Genomic DNA, 22401 nt, shown 5'->3' with positions numbered 1-22401 from the left:
AGCTAGACAGAGATGGTATGATGCAGTGCCATATGGACCAGAAGATCTCATCCACCTAGTAGACTCAGCCCGACGAAACCCATCGTTCCGAGGCAGCATTACTGCCCTAGAAATTTATGCAGCCACATGTCAGCACTTGCATGGCGACAACTTTCAAAGATGGATGGCAGACTGACGTCAGTACTTCGACCTAGGACCAAGACACCAAAGATGATAACACAAATATCTACAGCGTAAGGGTACTATTAAAATCTAGGGTGAGACCGTTTTCAATTAGTACCAGTTTATCAATCTTGACTTAAAGATATAAGAATAGGCATGCAACGGATCCAAATCCCAGGAATGGCACATGCCGACAACTACCAATAGTAGGACTATACGTGCCAAGGCACTTGTGTTATGCACTTCGGTGCTTGTTTTTAACCCCGGTGGGGATTTCACGGTTAGGATATTCGGCTCTCACCCGAGCTACCCGGGTTCGAATCCCGGCACCCGAATCCACCTATTGGATCAATTTCCCCTTTTCCAGATCTGCGATTCTCCCCGACGAGAACCAAAGCCCGCAGTAACTCCCGCAGATGGAAAAAGTGCCCTTGGAACCCACCCTATTCCCTGGACCATCACAACCTCACCCCACTTTGGCTCACCGATGCTCACGTCATAGAACGGAGTCCTTGACTCTGAATGAAACCCGACAGGCTTCCAAGCCTCTAAGGTGGTGTCCATTCCAAACTTGTTCACAAACCTAACACCTCCAAACCACCCATTCACAATACATAATGCATAACTCTCACTCAATTCCCTATTGGTGAATGTGTCTACATGATTCACCATCAAAGAGTCATCAATCTTTACAACCAACAATAGTAACCTACACTTTTATTATTCACCAATTTTAAATTTTATGTGTTTATGTTGCAATTTTGTCTTTCAAAATCTATTTTGGGTTGTCCTTCATGTCTTGGTTCTACGTTAATGATGATTGCCACAAAGAAGCCATTAAGTATTCTTTGGTATCTTCTCGATTAAGGCCATACTTCTTCTTGAAGTTGACAACATGAAATGCTTGCTTGAGATGGCTCAATTAACATAATATTGTCTTTTTGACTATCCATATTTAATTATGTCAATTAAACCATAGACATATTGCAATTTTAAGATAGAATAGGACTACTTTATAGTTTATAAATTTACATAATAATTGAATTTTTAAAATATATTGGAACTATTACTTCCCCTTCAATAAAAAAAAATTGTGAAGTCTAAAAGACATCATATTTGGATATACTAAAAAGAAGTATTATCTAATACTTGTTGTTATTTTAGGTCTAGAAGATTATTATTGATGAAATTCTTATACCTTTTGTGGCACATTCACTAAATTTGAAGTTGACTCCTATGTATACTTACTAATGATATTATCATGCCAATATACAAAATAATATGATTTTTCTTATTTTAGTCTTAAATTAAGTACTTCTATGTTAAATTCTTTGTAGTTATCAACTATAATACAAGGCAATGGTAGTTATATTCTTCTTAATATGCTTAATTTTTCATAAGATTCTAAAAAAAAGGTGTAAAAAATAGGATGTATCTTCATAGATGTTGGTAATTTCAATCAATATGTAATAGTTTTTTTTTTTTTTTTTTTTTTTGAATAAGAAATGGTAGTGATCTTTGGTAGTTCAACTTTTCATATTGAAAAATAGTCTTTTTATTATGCTTTGTTGCTAACTTGAAATAAAGGTTGTTTTTTTCTTTAATGCATCGACTGACTTTTTGGAGCATATGTGAGCTTCTTCCAATTGAAGCTTCAAAGTAGCTTAGATATGAACTTTTTGGCTTATAAAATCATATGTAGTTGGATTTTGGAACTACCAATGAATAATATATCTAATTTTAGATAATTATAATTGAAATAAAATAATTGATAATAAAGTGCTTTAACATCTTTGCTACATGAAACAATTTTAAGATTTGAGCAAGATTTAAAACTTTAGAAACATGTAAAATATAAATCTTATCTAAATTTGTCCTTTTGTAAAAGAAAGCACTATCTTTCATAAGGTATTGGAGAAGGTGTTATCTCATCCTTTAGCCTAGAGTCTTATTTAGGCCACAAGTAACTGAACTAGTCCAACAATCTTCTACAAATGCATTAAATAATACTACCTCTATAATAGATATTTATATTATACCTTGAGTAGCTTATCAATTTTGAAGATCAGATTAGGAATACATGAATTTGTAAGCTCTATTCTTAAAGACTCAAATAAGGTGTCATAATAATAGAGCTTGTTATATTTTAGTTATAATCTCAATAATTCATTGAAATTAGATATACAATGACTCAAAAAACTACTTCAATGTTGACATATTTTGGAAAGAATGGTGTATTATAAATGAATTGTAGTGAATAATGACACGTGGATTGTATAAAAAATAAAGTACTCTTTTATAGCTACCAAATAATCTCAAGTTAAAAAGAATCTATCAAGTAATTGTGGAACTATGACATATTTAATTTAAAATAGTATTAATTTTTTTTTTTGAATGTGGTATCCAATTACATATCAGTACTTTGTAGGACCTTCTTTGGCATTGATAATTGCTTCGAACTTCTTAGGCATACTTTCTATTAACTTTTGGCTCAAAATTACTTTAATATTATTCTATTCTGTAGCTATTCTTTTCTATAATTTCCTAACTTCATTGGTTTTATCTTCTAAGTGTTGAGTTGGTATTTGAGGTACTCTCAAAGATGTTCGATGGAATTAAGATCAGGAGATTGAGCATGTGTCACAGATGTATATCTACTATAGTTATTATCTAGATAATATAAATAGGTAGAATTAAGTAAAAGTAGATTAATTTCATAATACCTTTTACAAAAGCTTTTTAGAAGCTTCTTAGACGTTTTTTTGACTTTATATATATTTGTAGTTGATTTATAGGTTAAAAACTTGATCAACAAGCTATCTATATGCCACATGTATTGATAGCTTGTAGAACAAGCTAATTATGTGGCATCTATATAGAAAACTTGCCTTGCAAGTCCAAATATGTGTCATACAAAGTCAACACGGTTTTAAAGGTCATGTAGAACATTACTACATAGATCCTAGGTAGATAATATATATAGAAGCAAGAGTAAAACCTTCTTTATTTTTGCCAAAAAAAAATCTGATGCAATTTGTGTTGCAAATAATAAGATCCATATCTTATAACAATGCAATCAATTAGTGACATCATATACTTTATAATTTTGACAACTAATAATTGATGTCAAGTGGGATGATGTTGCCCTTATTAGCCATTTTTTCTATGGATTATAATATTTAGTAAAGAAATTAATGCTCAACTTACATGATCCTCAAACATTGAGTCAAGTAATTGACTTTACTGTGAAGTGTGACAATTGACTTTTTGAATTTCAATCTAAGAATTACACAAGAAAATCTCCACGTTATTACAATTCAATGACAATACCAATGACTTCTCAATCTAAACAATTGAAAGTAAAAGACATACAAATTGATATGGTACATTTTAAATCTCTTACTAAACAAGAAAAGACTTGTCATCATCAAAAAAGATTATATTTATATTGTAGAAAAGCTAAGTACATTGCTCAACATTGTTCAAAGAAATAACACAACTACAAAATGAGAAGTACAACTGTCAAAGATGAAAAAATGTTGGAAAATAAATTTGTCTAACTACAATAGGGATTATATGGCTAGAATCTTGCATAAATAAAGGTCTCATCTTCTCTTTAGAATCCTCTCTTTATTTTATAATAGATATATATTTGAGATTTAATAATCACAAAGCCTCTATTTTAATAGATTAAGGAGTTTTAACTTGTTTCTTAAATGAAGAGTTTGTTAAAAGCCATAGAATAATATTAGTACAAAAAACTAAACTTTTATATATAGAAGTCATAGATGGCCATCCATTATCTTCTGAAAATATTACTCATGAAACACTTCCTATAGATATAGTAATAAATAGTCATAATAGTTGCATAATTTTTAATATAAATAGGTCTCTCTCTAATCCAATCATTTTAGATTTATCGTGGCTAAAAAAATATAATTCTTTGATATATTAGATTTCTTGTAAAATTCATTTTTATTAAAGCATTATTAAGAGTTTTACAGAAAGCCATGAGTCTAATATAGCCAAATCTATACTTGTAGATGCAAAAGCTTTCTTGCATGGTACAAAAGAAGGATCATCTTTTGTTATTTATGCCACATCTATTTTTTGTTAAAGTAAATGGATGATAAGTTAGAAGGTAAAAGATATTATCTTAAATAATTTGCTAATGGTCAAAGGGCAACAAAAAGATGAAAGAAAGTTACCAAGATGGCGGCTAGGATTATAGGTGGCAGCTAGGGTTTAAAGTGGCAGCTAGGTTAAGAAGAATCTAGGATTTAATTGGATGAAAGTAAGATGAACGCTAGCCAAAATAGATGTAACCTCTACCTATAAGTAAAGGTGTTGGAAGTGAGAAGTATCTCATTCCACACTTTTCTTATATCTAACCTTTCTATTTTCTACTTACTTGTGTCTTACTTATTGTATTTTTTTAATATTTTTAATGATAGAAAGACTTCAAGTAGCATTCCAAATTAATATCTAGGTTTTTAAGATATTTTTGAAAAAAAAAAAAATATAGATATTAACTTAGAGCATCATCCATATGATTGTTCAATTGACCTTATGTCACGGACATATACATTTATTTCAATAATTACTTATATAATTAGGTAGAAGTAGGTAAATATAGATTAATTTCATAAAGTCTTTAGTAAAGCTTCTTAGAAGCTTCATAGACATGGTTTTGACTTTAGATGTATTTGTAGGTCAGAAACTTGACCAACAAGTTAATCACATGTTGGTAGCTTATAGAATAAGTTAACTCCACATAATAGCTTGTAGAATAAGCTAACTATGTGGTACATATATAGAAAACTTGTCTTGTAAGTTAAGACATGTGGCTAACAAAGTCAACATATTTTAGAGGTCCTAGAGGACATTGCCACATAGCTCCTAATTAAGAGTATATATAGAGGCAAGAGTATAGCCTTCTTCATTCTTATCAATGCTATTCTAGTCTTTAGTCTTGTTTCAAGACTTTCTAGTCTTCTTGTTTTTGACAATAGCCATTCTAGTTAATATAACATTACCTTTTGAGTGACTTTCAGTTCTCTTTAGTAATATAAGAGTGTATCAAGGATTCTCTTTCTTTGAGATTTATATCCTTGATAGTTTGACAAGAGTACTAACATACTATTTATAACATACTATTTTTGTCTTATTTTAGAAGTGAGTGAATTATTCCACTTCTACTATTGTATTTTGAAGGTTGCGGACTATCCACCTTTTAAACAAAAAAAATCTTATTTTTTAACACTGATCTTTCCTCAAAGAAAGATCTGCAATCTCTTTATGGAAATTTTTATTAGAGATTGCAGATTACTCTTAGAGTAGAAATCTCACATATTTCTAATGTAAATCATAGAGATACTATGCCTACACCTATATAAGAAGTTCAGAGTCTGCGGCAAGAAGTTGTGCAATTGAAGGAAGTCAGTAGATCGACCTTATAAGCAAATCTAAGGAGTTTTTCTTCTATAAGTATGATGGGAACAAGGATTAATACGCTTGAGAAGCTTGATGGAACAAGATCAAAATTTCAAGGATTTTTGCAATAAGTCAAGCTCTATCTAAGGTTGCATTCTTTTCAATATCTTCATGTATTTACTCAAGTTGGATTCATAAGGGCGCTTCTATTAAGAAGTGCTCTCTCTTAGTTTGTACTTTTAATGAAAAAAGATTTTCAATTCTTTTATGATTTGAATTCATTCCTAGAAGTGTTTAGAGTGACATTTAAAGAAAGTGATTGGAAATGAGTAGCAGAGACCAAATTCTTATCTTTACAACAAGGATCACAATCAGCCACCACATATGCTATTGAATTCCAAAACCTTGTTTGTAATGTGGACTGGAATGACAAAGCACTTATTAATCAATTTCAATATGGATTAAAAGATAGTGTCAAAGATTTGCTATTAACAATGTCAAAAACAAAATCTTTGGATCAATTTATTACTCAAGCCATTGCATGCAATAATCAATTATTTAAAAGACATCAAGAAAAAAGACTTGACTTGAGAAGAACAAATTAAGTAATGGCAGTAGCTTCTAAGTTTTTTGAAATATATTCATCAAGGCCAAAACTAATGCAAATTGATATAATATATTTTAAAACTCTCATAAAGCAGGAAAAGACTTGATGTCACTAAGAAGGTTTATCTTTATATTATAGAGAAGCTAAATACATTGCTCAACATTATCCAAAGAAGCAACACAATTACAAAATAAGGAGTACAATTACCAAAAAAGATAATGTGTTAGAAAACAAGTTTTTTCAGCTATAATAAGGGCTGTGTAACTGGAATCATTTACAACACCTAATAAAGGTCCTATTTTCTCTTCAAACCCTTCATCTTGTTTTACAATAGATGTGCGTTTATGACCTAAAAATTACAAAGTCCTTGCCTTATTAGATTCAGGAGCCTCAGCCTTTTTTTATAAAAAAAGATTTTGTCAAAAGTCAAAAAATACCTTTAGTCAAAAAAACTAAATCTGTACATATTGAAGTCATAGATGGTCATTTATTATCTTCTGAAAATATTATTTATGAGAGTATTTTTTTAGATGTAACAATTAAAGATCATAAAAGTATAGGAGTATTTAATATAATAAGATCTCCCTCCAATCTGATTATTTTAGGATTATCAAGGCTAGAAAAATATAATCCTCAAATAGATTAGATTTTTCATAACCTTAACTTTTCTGGTAGTATAATCCAAGTTCAAATTAGCAAAATAGAAGTATATAAGTCTAATACTTCCAAAACTTTATTGGTAGGTACAAGAGCTTTCATGCATGCTATAAAAGAAGGATCATCTTTTGCTATATATGCTATGCCCATTTCTAATGGTGAAAAAAATATCAAGTGGTATTTCTAGCCAATACAAAGAATTTCAAGAAGTTTTTGAAAAGAAAAATGAAGATATTCTTCCAGAGCATCAACCTTGTGATTGTTCAATTGATTTACAAGAACAAGTTCAATTACTATTCGAACCAATCTATAGCTTATTGTAGAATAAGTTGGCTGCACTAAAGGAGTACATTGATGAGAACTTGGTAAAGAACTTCATATGCTATTCTAAATCTCCAACTAGAGCTCCTATCTTATTTGTGAAGAAAAAAGACGGATCTCTGCGGATGTGTGTGAATTATTGAGGACTCAATAAGATCACCATAAAAAATAGGCATCCTTTGCCTTTAATTTTAGGACTTCTTGACCAACTCAATCAAGCAAAGATCTATATCAAAATAGATCTACGAGGAGCATACAACTTAATTTGTATCAAAGAAGGAGATGAATAGAAGATTGCTTTTTGAATTATGTATGGACATTTTGAATATAATGTCATGCCTTTTGGATTCATGAATGCACCAACTACTTTTTAACATCTTATGAATGATGTTTTTTGTGAGTTTTTAGATAATTTTATCGTTTGTTATTTAGACGATATTCTAATCTATTCTAAGAACACAGATAAACATGAACTTCATGTTTGTTGTGTGTTACAAAAACTTAGAGATATAAGATTATATGCCAAGTTGAAAAAGTGTGTATTCCACACTATTCAAGTTGACTTTTTAGGATACATCATTTCCAATGAAGGCCTTATGATAGATCCCAAGAAGGTCCAAACTATCATAGATTGGAAGATTCCAAGAACAATACAAAATGTATAATGTTTTTTAGGCTTTTCTAATTACTATCAAATCTTCATGAAGAATTTTTTTCAAATTGCAACTCTACTTATACATTTGACTTGTAAAGACAAACTTTAATAGAATAAAGAAGCAAAAGCATTATTTGATGCTTTAAAGAAGGAATTTACCTTTGTACCAATCTTGTATTGCGTCTACTTTTTTAAGGTATTTTTTTATGGAAACAGATGGATCAGACTTTGCTATAGATGTTGTGTTGTCACAAATGGGAAAAAATGATAGATTCCATTCAATAGCTTTTCATTCCAAGAAATTTTTAGTAGCTGAAATTAATTATGAGATCCATGATAAAGAGCTCCTTGTAATCGTGGATTTATTTCAAGAATGGCATCATTAGCTAGAAGACGCTTTAAGTCTACTTATCATATATATATATATATATATATAGATCATAAGAACCTCAAGTACTTCATATCAGCATGTGTTTTGAATCATTGTCAAGCCTATTGTCTTATTATGTATTGTCTTATTTAGGAATGCACTAGATACCTAGTTGTGTATTATATAAAATCCAAATCATCAATACAAACCTTGACTTTGAACAATAATTGCTAAGTTCTAAAAAATTCTAAAAAAACAATCTTAATACCTTTGGAAAGAGCTTAAAGCTAGCTCTCAAATCCTGACCTGTGATCTTCAAATAAAACCTTAATTTACCCTAGGTAGTCATTTTAATGACCAAAGGTCTGACTTCAACCCCGTCTCACAAACGATCGATCCTCGGGTATCAATCTAACCTGATTTTAACAATTTATGGCCTTTCTAAGGCAATAAAAAGTTTCTATATCCTAAAAGATAAAAATACTAACTAAGTTTTTATCTATTTGCTATTAAGACAAGAAAATAGATTAAGAGGCTTTCATAAAAGTCTTATTAAAATATTTTGAATTCTTGTTAAATTAATATAATAGAGTATTAATTAAAAAATCATTTTTAGTCATATTTTTACTATATAATCATGTCACAAAATGACACCGTTGGAGCATGTCTTTATCCAAATTCAATTTCAAGATACTTTATTGACTTGGAAAACAACAAGGTCTATTAGACACCCTTTTTAGATGTTCTTATCTTGCACCAAAAGAAGGAGATGCATCTTTTGATCAACAAAGAATAATTTTCTTGAAGCCTGAGTATTTTCATCATTGAGCAATAAAATCAACATTAACTGTTGATTCAACGTTTATCAAGAAAATCCAATTAAGTATGTCCGCTGATCCTCTTTTTCATGATATCAAGAATCTTTTTCTAAGTCTCACAATATTTCAAAGTTTGAGTTTAAAATAACCTTCTCTATTTCAAAAGACACCTATAAGTTCCTGAAAAAAAAACACATTTATGTATTCTTCAAGCACATCATGGTTTTTCAATAGTAGGATATTTTAAATATAATAAGAATTTAGAACTTATATCTAGAGATTTTTGGTGGCCGCAAATGTGAAAGATGATAAAAAGCTTTGTATAATCATATGATACTTATTAAAGATCCAAAACTCCTTGCCATAGACCTTATGGACTGCTTCAACCATTACCTATTCTAAAACAAAAATAGTCTTCTATTTCTATGGATTTTATCACGAATCTTCTAATCTCAAGTTCACATGATTTCATATTTGTAATTGTAGATTGCTTCACCAAAATAGCACATTTTGTACTATGTACAAAATCTATTTCAAGTGAAGAAATAACTAAGCTTTTTATTGACAATATCTATAGGTATCATAGATTATCAAAGGATATTATATTAGATAAGAGGACTCAATTTGTATCAAGATTTTGAAGAACCTTATTCAAGATTCTAAAGGAGATATAAAGCTTTTTTTGGCTTTTTATCCTCAAATTGATGGACAAACAGAACAAGTGAATCAAATTTTGGAATAGTATTTGAGGTGTATTATCAACTATCATCAAGTGATTGGACAACTCTTTTGCTGTTGGCAAAGATTACATATAATAATTCAATATATTTTTCTACTCAAAAAATATCTTTTTTTTACTAATTTTAGTTATCATCTACAATTTGATACTTTTGACTTTTCAAAAGTTTATAATCTTGCGGTAGAAGATTTAGTAAATCATTTGTTAGAGCTACATACAACAATGAAGATACAATTAAAAGAAGCTCAAAGATGGTAAAAGACCAACGTGTATGTCTATCATATGGAGCAACCACAATTCAACATAGGTGACAAGGTATAGTTACTTCATCGCAATATCAAGACTACTTGTCATTGTGATAAGTTGGACTATTTTAAGTTGGGACTTTTTTCTATTTGTCAAAAAAATCAATCATATTGCTTATTGATTACATCTATCAAAGTCTATAAATATCCACAATATATTTTACATATCCCTTCTTGAACCATATAAGATAATAAATATATTTGAAAGAAGACAAATGCCACTTCTTCTTATAGAAGTAAATAATAATCAAGAATTTGAAATGGAAGAAGTCTTAGACTCAAGGGAGCACCAAAATAGGTTGAAATATCTTGTTCATTGGCATAGATATGATATTAGTGAATGCACGTGGGAGCCATCAAAGAATCTTGTAAATGTAGCAAAGAGAGTTGAAGCTTTTCATCAACAAAATCCATCAAAATCAAGATGAATAATAGCAAATCTTTGCTATAAAAGAAACAAGATCAAAGGAAGATAATATTCTACCTTCTATCTTTTTTTGTAGCTTGTGTGTATTTGTGATACTAAAGAGATGGAAAACCAACAATGAGCATATTTAAATCAAGAGCTTTTATTTACGGATTTACTAGATGAGATACTGTAATTGTTACAATCTTCAAGACGATAAAAATTGAGATGAAGATCTTCAAGAACAACATGTCTTTTCTTGAATAGATAGTAAGATACAACGTGTTTGGTATCATGACCTTGGAAGAGACTCCCCCTATTTGGTGATTAAATTAAAGGTATGAACAACTCTTGACGGTGTTTCAAATATTTTATTTGAATGAAGTTACAAAGACCTCAACAACAACCAAATAATAGGGTGGTCTCTTGCTTTGTTATGAAACACTATTCATGGCTGAGAGGGCATATCAACCATCTTCGAAGAGAGGAAAGATTGAAGTATGTGGAAAATATAATTTGTTGCATCTTGAGTTTTCTCAATATATGAAGATTATTCCTTATGGAACTTGTTCCTAAAAGGAGGGAGTAACATCACGAACATATATATTTACTTCAATAATTACTTATATGATTAAGTAGAAGTAGATAAATATAGATTAATTTCATAAAGTCTTTAATAAAGCTTCTTAGAATCTTCATAGATGTGATTTTGACTTTAGATGTATTTGTAGGTCAGAAACTTGGCCAACAAGTTAATCACATGTTGGTAGCTTGTGGAACAAGTTAACTCTGCATAATAACTTGTAGATCAAGCTAATCATGTGGTACATATATAAATAACTTACTTTTCAAGTCAAGACATATGGCTAGCAAAGTCAAAATATTTTAGAGGTCCTATAAGATATTGTCATGTAGCTCCTAGTTAAGAGTATATATGGAGATAAGAGTGAAGCCTTCTTCACTCTTGTCAATACCGTTCTAGTGCTTAGTATAGTTTCCAATCTTTCTAATCTTGTTTTTGACAATAGCCATTCTAATTAATGTGACATTATCTTTTGAATGACTTTCTAGTTATCTTTAGTGACACAAGATTGTATTGACGATTCTCTTTCTTTGAGATTCATATCCTTAATACCTTAAAGATAGAAGTCAACTACCATTTGGTCCAATCTACAATTTATTATAAAATGAGTTGGCTGAACTCAAGAAATATATTGATAAGAACTTAGATAAAAATTTCATATACTTTTTGAAACCTCTTGCAGAAGCTCCTATGTTATTTGTGAAGAAAAAAGATGGATCATTCTTAATGTATATAGATTATTGAGGACTCAACAAGATTACCATCAAGAATATGTATCCTTTATCCTTGATATTTGAATTTCTTCATCAACTAAATTAGGTTAAGATCTATACAAAAATAGATCTACAAGGAGCATATAACTTGGTCCATATTAAAGAAGAAGATAAATGGAAGACTGCATTTTGAACAAGATATAGGTACTTTGAATATTATGTCATACTTTTTGGACTTATGAATGCACCAACTGCTTTTCAACATCTTATGAATGATATTTTTTGTGAGTTTTTAGATGATTTTGTTGTCTGTTACTTAAACGACATTTTAATCTATTCTAAGAGAACAAAAAGATATGAAATTCATATTTGTCACATGTTACAAAAACTTAGAGATGTGGGATTGTATACCAAGTTGAAAAAGTGTATATTCTATACTACTTAAGTTGATTTTTTAAGATATATCATTTTCAATGAAAGACTTATGATGGATCCGAAGAAGATTTAAATTATTATAGATTAGAAGATTTCAAAAATAATAAAAAATTTGTAATACTTTTTAAATTTTATCAATTACTATTATATCTCTATTAAGAATTTTTTTTAAGTTGTGGCTCCTCTTACATGTCTTACATACAAAGACAAACTTGATTGGAGCAAAGAAGTTGAAGCATCATTTGAAGCTTTGAAGTCAACATTTATTTTTACACCAATCTTGTATTGTCTTTTTGAAGGTATTTTTTATGGAAATAATTACATCAGATTTTGCTATAGGTGCTATTTTGTCATAAATAGGAAAAGATGACAAGCTCCATCTAGTCACTTTTCATTCCAAAAAATTGTCAATAGCCAAAATTAAGTATGAAATCCATGAAAAAAAACTTCTTGTAATCATAGATTCTTTTTAAGTATGGTGTTATTATATAGAAGGCACTTCTAGTCCAATCACCATATATATAAATCAGAAGAACCTCAAGTATTTTATATCAACATGTATATTGAATCATTGCTAGGCTTGTTGGAGCATGTCTTTGTCAAGATTCGAGTTTAATATTACTTAATGGCAAAAAAAACAACAAGATTTATCCGATGCCCTTTCTAGACATTTTTATTTTGCACCAAAAGAAGGAGATACAATTTTTGATCAATAAAAGATAATTTTATTGAAGCGACAATAATTTTATCTTTGAGTAGTAAAATCAACATTGACTATTGATTCAACTTTTTTTTAAGCAAATTCAATCAAGTATGTCCTTTGATTCTCTTGTTCATAGTATCAAGAATATTTCTTTTAAATCCCGTGATACTTCTAAGTTTGAATTTAAAAACAACCTACTACATTCCAAAGGATGCCTATATATTTTAAAAAGAAAAGCACATTTATATTTTCTTCAAGTACGTCATGACTTTCCAACAGTAGGATATTTTGGATACAATAAGACTTTGGAGCTAATATCTAAAGATTTTTAGTGGCCACAAATGTGAAAGGCTATAAAAGACTTTGTTCAAGGTCAAAAATTCTTCATCATTTATCTTATTTTAAAACAACCATGGTCTTCTATTTCTATGGATTTTATTATGGATCTTTTAATCTCAAAATTGTATGATTCTATATTTGTGATAGTAGATCATTTTTATCAAAATGGCACATTTTGTACCATGCACAAAATCTATCATAGGTAAAGAAATTGCCAAGTTTTTTCTTAGCAATATTTATTGGTAATATGGATTATCAATAGATATTATCATTTGTCAAAGCTATATGTAATAATGAAGGAAAAATTAAAAAAGGCTCAAGAACAATAATAGATCAACATGGATGCTTATCAAAATGAGCAACTACAATTCAATGTAGGTGATAAGATATGATTACTTTGTCAAGACTAATAATATCAAGACTACTTGTCTTTGTGATAAGTTGGACTATGGCAAACTTGGAGCTTTTTCTATTTGTGGACAAATTAATCTAGTTGCTTATTGATTATATCTATCAAAGTCAATGAAGATCCATCTTGTACTCTACGTATCTCTTTTTAACCAATAAAAGATTGTGAATATACCAAAAAGAAGACAAGTCCCACTTCTTCCTATGAAAGTTGACAATAATGAAGAATTTAAGGTAGAAGAAGTTTTAGATTCAAGGCGGAGCCAAAATAAGTTAAAATATCTTATTTATTGGTATAAATATGATATTAATAAATTCACATGAGAGCTAGAAAATAATCTTGTAAATATAGCAAAGATGTTAGAGACTTTTCATCAATGACATCCATCAAAATTAATATGAGGGATAGTAAACCTTTGCTATAAAAGAAATACAATTCAGAAAAGATTGCATTCCACCTTCTATTCTTATTTGTAATTTTTTTGTAATTGTGGCATTAAAGAAATCAAGAACCAACAGTTGACAAATTCAACTTAAGAGCTATCATTTGCTGACTTACCAAACAAGAAATTGTAATTATTACAACCTTTAAGATAATGTACTAGACATGAAGAACTTCAAAAATAATATGTTCTTCTTTGATTAGATAGCAAGATACAACAAATTTGATATCATAACCTGAAAAAAATCTCTCAATGTTTGGTGATTTTATTGGAGGAAGGTACAATTTTTGATGGTGTTACAAATGTTTTGTTTGAAAGAAATTATGAAAGTTTCAACAATGATCAAAACATATGATGGTCTTTCCACTATAAACTAGGACATTATTAATGATTGAGAGGATCTATTTTAATCTATTAATCAACTACAAATACACATATATATATATATATATATATATATATATATATATATATAAAGTCAAAACAAAGTCTAGGAGGTTTTAGGAAGCTTTTCTAGAAGGTAATATGAAATTAATCTACTTTTATCTAATTCTACATATTTATATTTCTTAGATAATAACTATAGTAGATATATATTTGTAACATTATACCCCTCTCTAGGAACAAGTTCCACAAGGAGTAGTAATCATATGTTGAGGAAGTCTAAGATGTGGCAAATTGTATTTTTCATGTACTTTGATCTTTGTTCGTTTCAAAGGTACTTCTTTATTTCTATTTTGTTATTTTTTTTTGACACAAATTTCTCAGGTTTATGCACCTTCTTTCAATTCATGTCCTTGATAACATACCAATCTATTATTTTAATTCCATGATAATCAAACGACTTCCATGTTAATTTTTAATTATGCTTGAGATTGTTTTCTTACTAAAAAATTACCTCTTCTTCAAAATTGCTAGATTCTTCAAGGCTAGGGAACATGTTTTTTCAAGAATTTCTACAAATTACTTGGCATTCATCTTTCCCTCAACCTGTGCCATCTTTCTAATTCTATAAAATTCCATATCATTATATTTCTACCTCCCATGCTTAGCTATTTCTTAGATCTTCTTGTCAAGTGAGAATTGATTCTTTTGTTTCCATACCCACTTTCTACCATCTGAACTAAATTTGTTGATTTTTATCCCATCTAACCAAATAATCTTCTTCCAATTCTCCGTAGTCTATTTCTTGTACTTCAAAGCAAAATCCAAGTATTATTTTTAATGGCAGATAGATAACAGTGGCTTTTTTTTCCTTCACTACAACTTCTATATTCTATTTTTTGGTCATCTAGATAATAAACATGTATATTTGTACTAGAGGTGGCTGTAAAAAAAAATAGCTATGAATTGCTTAGATTTCATATGCCAAAAAGGCATAAATTTTGAATATTGGAGGCATATAATTCGATATTGTAACATAGCCTCATGAGATGAAATCTGTTAACTCTAGCTTCTTGTATTATATTTAGGAATAGGAGTCTTATGAAGTATTGTAATACTATTTAGCACATGAATCACCTTCATCATAAGTAATTAATTTAATATAGTTGGTAAAGTACAATGAATATAAATCTACATTATTGCTATAATTATACTTTATATTATTCAAATATTCTCAAGTAAGATTGTACTTTTTTATTAGATGAATAACATTTAGTCAAATTATTATACTTGTATCTAAATGGATAGAGTTGAGCAGTTGTTATTTGGCCTTTTAGGATTATGAATATGCACGAGATAATATCCTATAGAATTAGACATAGTAGAGATACTAATATATATATATATATATATTAACTCAATTAGAATTACATAGCCTTTGGTTTTGTACTATTCTACTTCATGATGCTACTACTTGAGACTAATTTAATATTATATTAATTTTTAATTACTCCATTGTATTTCTCCCAAATTTTAAATATTCTTCTTCTTTGTTTCATCCTTATTAATTCTAGCAACACCATGATAAAATCTTATTTCTTTATTTATTATTTTTCTAATACCATACTGTTGGACTATTTCAGTAAGTATGATGTGCAAGGGAGTATAAACTTCTTAAACAAGTAATATATTTGTAAGTAGGTGTGATCACCTTAGGCATGTAATATTTAATCTTCTAAAGTATCTTACATCATATCTATAAGATATTTATAAGAGAAGAAATTTTTAGGTATTATTTTAGAAGAATGAAATCAAAAATTGCAAGGTGATTTTTTTCCATTGTATAAATTTTATATTGCAGTAGCAAATCCCTGATGCATATGATGGTGTTTGTTTCGGATCTTCAATGTATGTGAATAAATATCAAAAATTTATTTATTTATTAAATTCTTATAAAATAAAAAATCATTTATATTTTTTTTGTATCACATCATTTTTTAAGATATCGATGTTTTACAAAATATTTTAAGATTATGTTTGTTGCCTCTAATATATCCTTGGCAAGTTGGTAATCTATACATCTTCATTATTGAGTCTATAGTGAGTTACTTAAGCCCTAAGTTTTTACTTGTGCTATGCTATTGATGTTGATCAAAAGGTGCCATGAGTTTTTTGTACATCAAATTCAAAATTAGACACGTTGTCAGGGTAGAGAGAATTTGCCTCAAGAAAGCACTGGGCTCCTAGCTGCAACTAATTTTTCAATCAGGTCTTGAGATAAAAAAGACCAAGTTTCTTTTAGGAGCAATTACACCAAATATATGTCTTAAGTTTTCAAAAACATCCAAAATATGATAAAACTCTAAATCCTTATATATCCTTAAGGGATATTATTTTTGAACTTCAATAATTCATAATCCAATTGGACCGTTCAAACATACGTAAATTTTACATGAAATACTGATATACTTCTAACAACTACTACAACAAATTTCAACTCCAAATTTGTTGCGGATCTTAAGATATCACCAAAATCCTAATAGTAGCTTCAAATCCTAGTTTTTATACACATGTGTGTAATTTTCTTCATATCTCACAAATTAAGCACTCAAATACCACAAAATTTATATATATAACTTCTTAATATAATAATCTATCTTTTCTTAAAATTTTGAGCTAAAAATTCGTCTAAGAACTCAAGATATGTCTTCAACCATTACTATGAATAAAATCACTTAGTTATTGCCTTTGATTTGGATGCACTGACTTCAACTCTCTATAACTTCTTTATCTCAATTCTAAATTCATCAAATAGTATATGAAAAGTGTAGAAAAAAAAGTGCTCTCTCCAACCCTAGTTGCTGATCCTTTGTTGCTCTTTGTAAACGTATGTTATGCCCTAGAGAGTGACAGTAGATACAAAATTGACACCTTAACTTTCAGTGCCAATAATTCCTTCATAAAAACTCCAAATCATACAAAATTTGTATCCAATCTATATCCAAAAACCTAAACTTGTTGACTCTAGCCTCGAATGCTCAAGTGACCTTAAAAGAGAAACCTTAATCCTTAATAAGGCCTCAAACAGCCTCCTAGAGGCCTATTGGGTATGGCCTTCGACCAACAAGAATGAAGATCTCTATTCTTTACCTTCATCCGACCATGCCTTACTTTCATCCCTCTTAATAAGCCTCCTACTAGTTAAGATTTTAATCTTTAGGCTCTAATTTCCTCTCAAGGCTTCATAAAAAAATTATAGGACCTAAATCTTTAGGCTCTAATTTCCTCTCTAAGTCTTGGATGCTCATAGATGTTTAGAGGTAAAAGCTAAAGTAAACCTCTATTAGTTGGAAGTATATTCTAGTTCATAACAAGTGAATTAACTATGTGAATTTTTGAGAAGTTATAACTATTAATTAAATCCTAATCAATTCATTCATTATTCTTCTTAAATAATCCAAGCAATAAAGTTAAGACTATTACCAACTTACACTTCCAATTAATAAGTCACTTGAAAAATTCCATGCAATAAAAAAAAATCCTTATTAATATGATTATATTATATATATATATATATATATATATATATATAAATTATTTTAATTTCTATTTTAATTAAAATTCATCCTTAAATAACATTTCATCTACATACTTCATTTATGTTTAAAATTCTTCTTTGATTATTTTTCATCCAAATCTAACATTTCCATCCAAATCATAATTTACTTGAATCCTAACCTAACATCATCTTAAGCAAATTCGACACCTTCTAGTTCATTCCAAAGAAGAAGAGACTTCGAAGCTACTCGGATCCGTGATTGCAATCCGGCTAGGACTCCTCTTTTAACAGTGCTGTCCAACCTTATCTTCAAGCCAGCACCTTGTGCCAAGTTTTGTTGACACTGCTGGAAGCTGCGGCTCTACTGCCTAGCTCCACCGTCTTCCATGCTTATCCAGCCCAAAGATGATAAAAAACTAGTGCCAACAATACAATGAGGGCTTCTAAGCTTTAGTGTATTGAATTCAAAATGGAAAAAAATCAATACCTCGTGGATTTTCCACGACTTCCTACGCTGGCACCTACAACTAACACTAGCTTCCTTTGGTGCACTAAGTCTTAGGCTTCGGCTAGGCAACGCCCCCTGCAAATCATTCCGAGCTGGAACTTGATTTTTTTTCTTTCCAAAGCTGAAACTTGATTTATCCAAGTATAATAAAAATCAATACACGAGCCTAATGTTTAGCATCAACTGCCTAAATCAACTCCTCAATACGAATCTTTTACAGCATCCACAATGTAACCAGCCCCCACAATAACAAATGAAGGTGGAAATAACCATCGTAGATCACAACCAAGGAGAAAAACAAGAATAAGATGCTGTGAGAGGCAAAACGTGGCTACACTACAGCACCTTGATGAACAAGAACTGAAAACGTAACTTGCCATAAACACTAACCAGCCGTAGCACCGTTGTAGCTCACCGAGCCGCCAACTAGAAACAAAATCAAGTTTGGGCATCAAAGGGAACCAATACACAAACAAAGCAATGGTACTATCCGAAGCACACATGAGATTTTTTAGCTCGAGAATCAAGAAAATAGATTGAGAAAAGAGAGCGATAGAATAAACACAGCCAAGAAGAGTCGGCTACCAGCCAACATCAATGACATTTAGTGAAAGAGGCATTGATAGCAGCAACGTGCAAAAAATAAGAGAAGAATCAATTGAGCAACTGCTCAGCACACAAGGCACAGGGATTTGCCCCAATACAAGCGATGACACCGCACCACTAATAACACCATATCCTCCCAGAATCCACTGCTATTGACTTAGTTTAGCTCTGTCCAGTAACTTCAAGCCGAATTTCAATGCTCGCAATTGATCGAAAGCGATGAGTCAACGCCTCCAAGCCAAAAAATCGCCTCAACAAATTCTGGATTGAATTCAGGTGGATAGAAGTGATACTGCAGGTACGACATTTCAACAATCCTTTAGAAATTTGAGGAAAAAAGCTATTCCACTAGAATACAAATAAATCCTGGATAATGTCACAAGTCGCCGCAACTAACTAGCAGCTAGCCTTGTTTGTATGATTAGTACCAAGTTGCCGTCGGTCTTGAGCTCCACTAACCAGGCCAGTCTGCATTCATAACTTGAGTAGATTTCAATAGCTTGCCACGCTAACTCCGACTGCAGACGTCGAACAATATCATAATCGTGAAGTGATCGACTACCACCGCATTGCCGTAAGGATCTGAAACCATGCACTATAACCGCCAACTGCAAATGAGGTTGCAACAAGAAGAGCAACCAGCCGCAGAAAGACTGGCCATCGCAAGTAAAAGGGAAACAAGAGGAAATGTAGCCACCTTTGACAGTCCCTCCTCAATCCACCAAGCTGTTATGGGAAAAATTGAAAAACACACCCTAAGCAGAGAAAAATCTAGAAGAAAACCCCATGCCCTTCTGCAAATTTAAAAGCTCCAAAATCACACAAAAAAACAAAAAAGTAAGAAGTGCGATGCTGCAGCACTTCCACATTGCAAAATGCAAAGGAGACAGAAAAAAAAAAACCTTCCGAAGCGCCCGGAGCTCGTGAAAACGTGAAGAGTAAAAAAAAAAAAAAAAAAAAAAAAAAAAAAACCAAGAGAGAGGATCTGGGGCGACCCAGACCACTATCGGCGAAGAGGCTGCGAAAATTCGGGGGCAGCCTCTTGCCTTTCCTCTTCATCCTGCTCCATTTATTTATTTATTTATTTATTTATTTTTTCTTTCTCTCCTCTTTCTATTTTTCCGTTTGATTTTTCTTGTTTTTTCTTCTTTCTTTTGATTTCTTTTTCTTCTACTATTCTTTTCTGTTTTTGTTTTCTTATTCTCACTACTTTTTCTTCTATTCTATTGTTTCCCTTCTATTCTTCTTCTCCTCTTTTTCTCTTTATTTATTTTATTTTATTTTCTTTTTGTTCTTTTTCTTTTGGATTGACTTGGATCAAAGATCTCCCTTAGCTTATACTCTAATTAAAAAATTTATAATAATAAACTACTATTTAAAAAACATAATTTAGCTAGTTTATAGAAAAAATATTTGTTTTGGAAATTCTTCTCATAAATTCTACTAGAGCCTCTTCTTATAACTACCATTCTATTATTTTACTATTTATCTCAAAACTCCTATATTAATTCATTAAAATAATGACTTAAAGCACCATAAGTACATTTTTTGTACAAAAACATATTAGTTAGTCAATTCCATGATTCACTAGTAGGCATTTTGTAGATGGATTGATTCATGTTGCACTTATTTGAGTTGCTTTTGTAACACCATATTAAGTTCAAAATATTCTTAGATTATAGCCTAGGTATGGTTTTTACAACATTGTAATCTTGCTTTTTGTGCTTTATCTAGCATTATTAACTTGTGGATTTTTTATCCTCGGATTTTATATTACAACTATATATAACGGATTAATGCTTTATAATTCATTTTGTAGCATTAAGTCAAGAAAAATTGTGTTGACATCAATGTTAGCATGTGATTTCTTTTACTTAGGTTCATTGTCATGTTTCTTATATTGTCGCTTAAATTAAGCATCATTCTTAATTTTTATATAGATTTTTTTTTTTTTTATTGATAATCAATATGGTGGATGTCAGAACATTACAAACTATTGCTAACATTCATTGATATATTCCATGAGAAATAGACAGATGTGGATCTTATTGGAGGTACTATAATTTTTATATGAAGGTATTATGAATAGTCTTCTTTCAATTTATTTTATTGTCATCAATTGTCAAAAGATAAATATCCGTTGTAACCTCTAACATCATATTGACCTATTTGCAAAAGAATATAGAGGCAAGCACACCATAAACATGTATATATTTGTTGAAATTATAGAAGATCTTGATAATATTTGTGTTATATTGTTTGACTATATTAATCTTGATGTAAGCAAGGTTCTTGAGGTTATAATGTGTACATTTGTATTTGAGTCCATACCTTGTTATTTCTACGAATATAAACCTAAACATGATAAAAAGATATTTAATATTCTATGGGATGTTGTCACCTTTTATTGTGTTTATATATTGCTCCTTACTTGAATTGCAAAAAATCATATTCTATACATATTCTTTGCATCAATTCTTATTCATATAGGACAATAGATATCAATAATAATTTTCTAAGCCTACGCTATTGTATTACATATTTTCTTGTTTGAAAATGTACTAGGCATCTCATTAGAGAAGGTAAAGTTGTACTTTACAAATATCCAAGAAATCCTAATAGCTTCTATCCATATAAGAAAAATGCAATTCAAATTTTAATTCAAAAGTACTTAAAGCCAATACAAAGTGCTCAAAAACACTCTTCTTAGAAATCTGAATTATAGATAAAATCCAATTGCCTTATTACTTTTATAATTAGGTAATTTTGATTTTTTTTTGTAAGCCTTAATTATAGTCAAAGAGCTTTGGTGAACTGTAACTCCTAATGTGACTATCCACTTGATACAAAATCTTACACAAAAATACCACTATAAGTCTTGTATATGCTCAAAAAAAAATTAACTCAATCCAATTTAGAAATTATGGAAAAAAGCCAAAAACCATTGTCATTTAATAACATGACTATATGGTGAAAAATGAAAATATGGATATTGATATAGAAGAACCAATTAAAAAGATATAGTAAAAAAATAAAAATAAATGATAGGAAGGTAATAAAAGATTTAGTCTTAATGTTGTCTTTTAAAGAAGAAGCTTCTATTTATTTTGTAAGAATATAAATACCTCAAATAAAAGTAAATAAGATAAATAATTAATATAGAGATATTTAGAAAAAAGTTATCAATAGATTCAAGCAAAAATTACCTCAAATTACCATATATTGATACCTAGAAAAGACTAGTTGT

General features: G+C 29.9%; 1 long non-coding RNA gene across 1 annotated transcript; it reads right to left on the bottom strand.

Moving 5' to 3' along the window:
* Nucleotides 1–19167: 19167 nt before the first annotated feature.
* On the bottom strand, nucleotides 19168–19981 carry LOC112274530 (uncharacterized). The gene is made up of 2 exons (XR_002967459.3): nucleotides 19583–19981; nucleotides 19168–19446 (listed from the first exon to the last, which is right to left on the bottom strand). It is a non-coding gene; the product is annotated as an uncharacterized LOC112274530 (long non-coding RNA).
* Nucleotides 19982–22401: the final 2420 nt, after the last annotated feature.

Source organism: Physcomitrium patens, chromosome 2 (genome assembly GCF_059467195.1).
Source record: "Physcomitrium patens ecotype Gransden chromosome 2, ASM5946719v1, whole genome shotgun sequence".
In the NCBI taxonomy this organism is placed as follows: Eukaryota; Viridiplantae; Streptophyta; class Bryopsida; order Funariales; family Funariaceae; genus Physcomitrium; species Physcomitrium patens.
The sequence above is the reverse complement of the archived record's forward strand: the minus strand, read 5'-3'. Positions and strand labels throughout refer to the sequence as shown.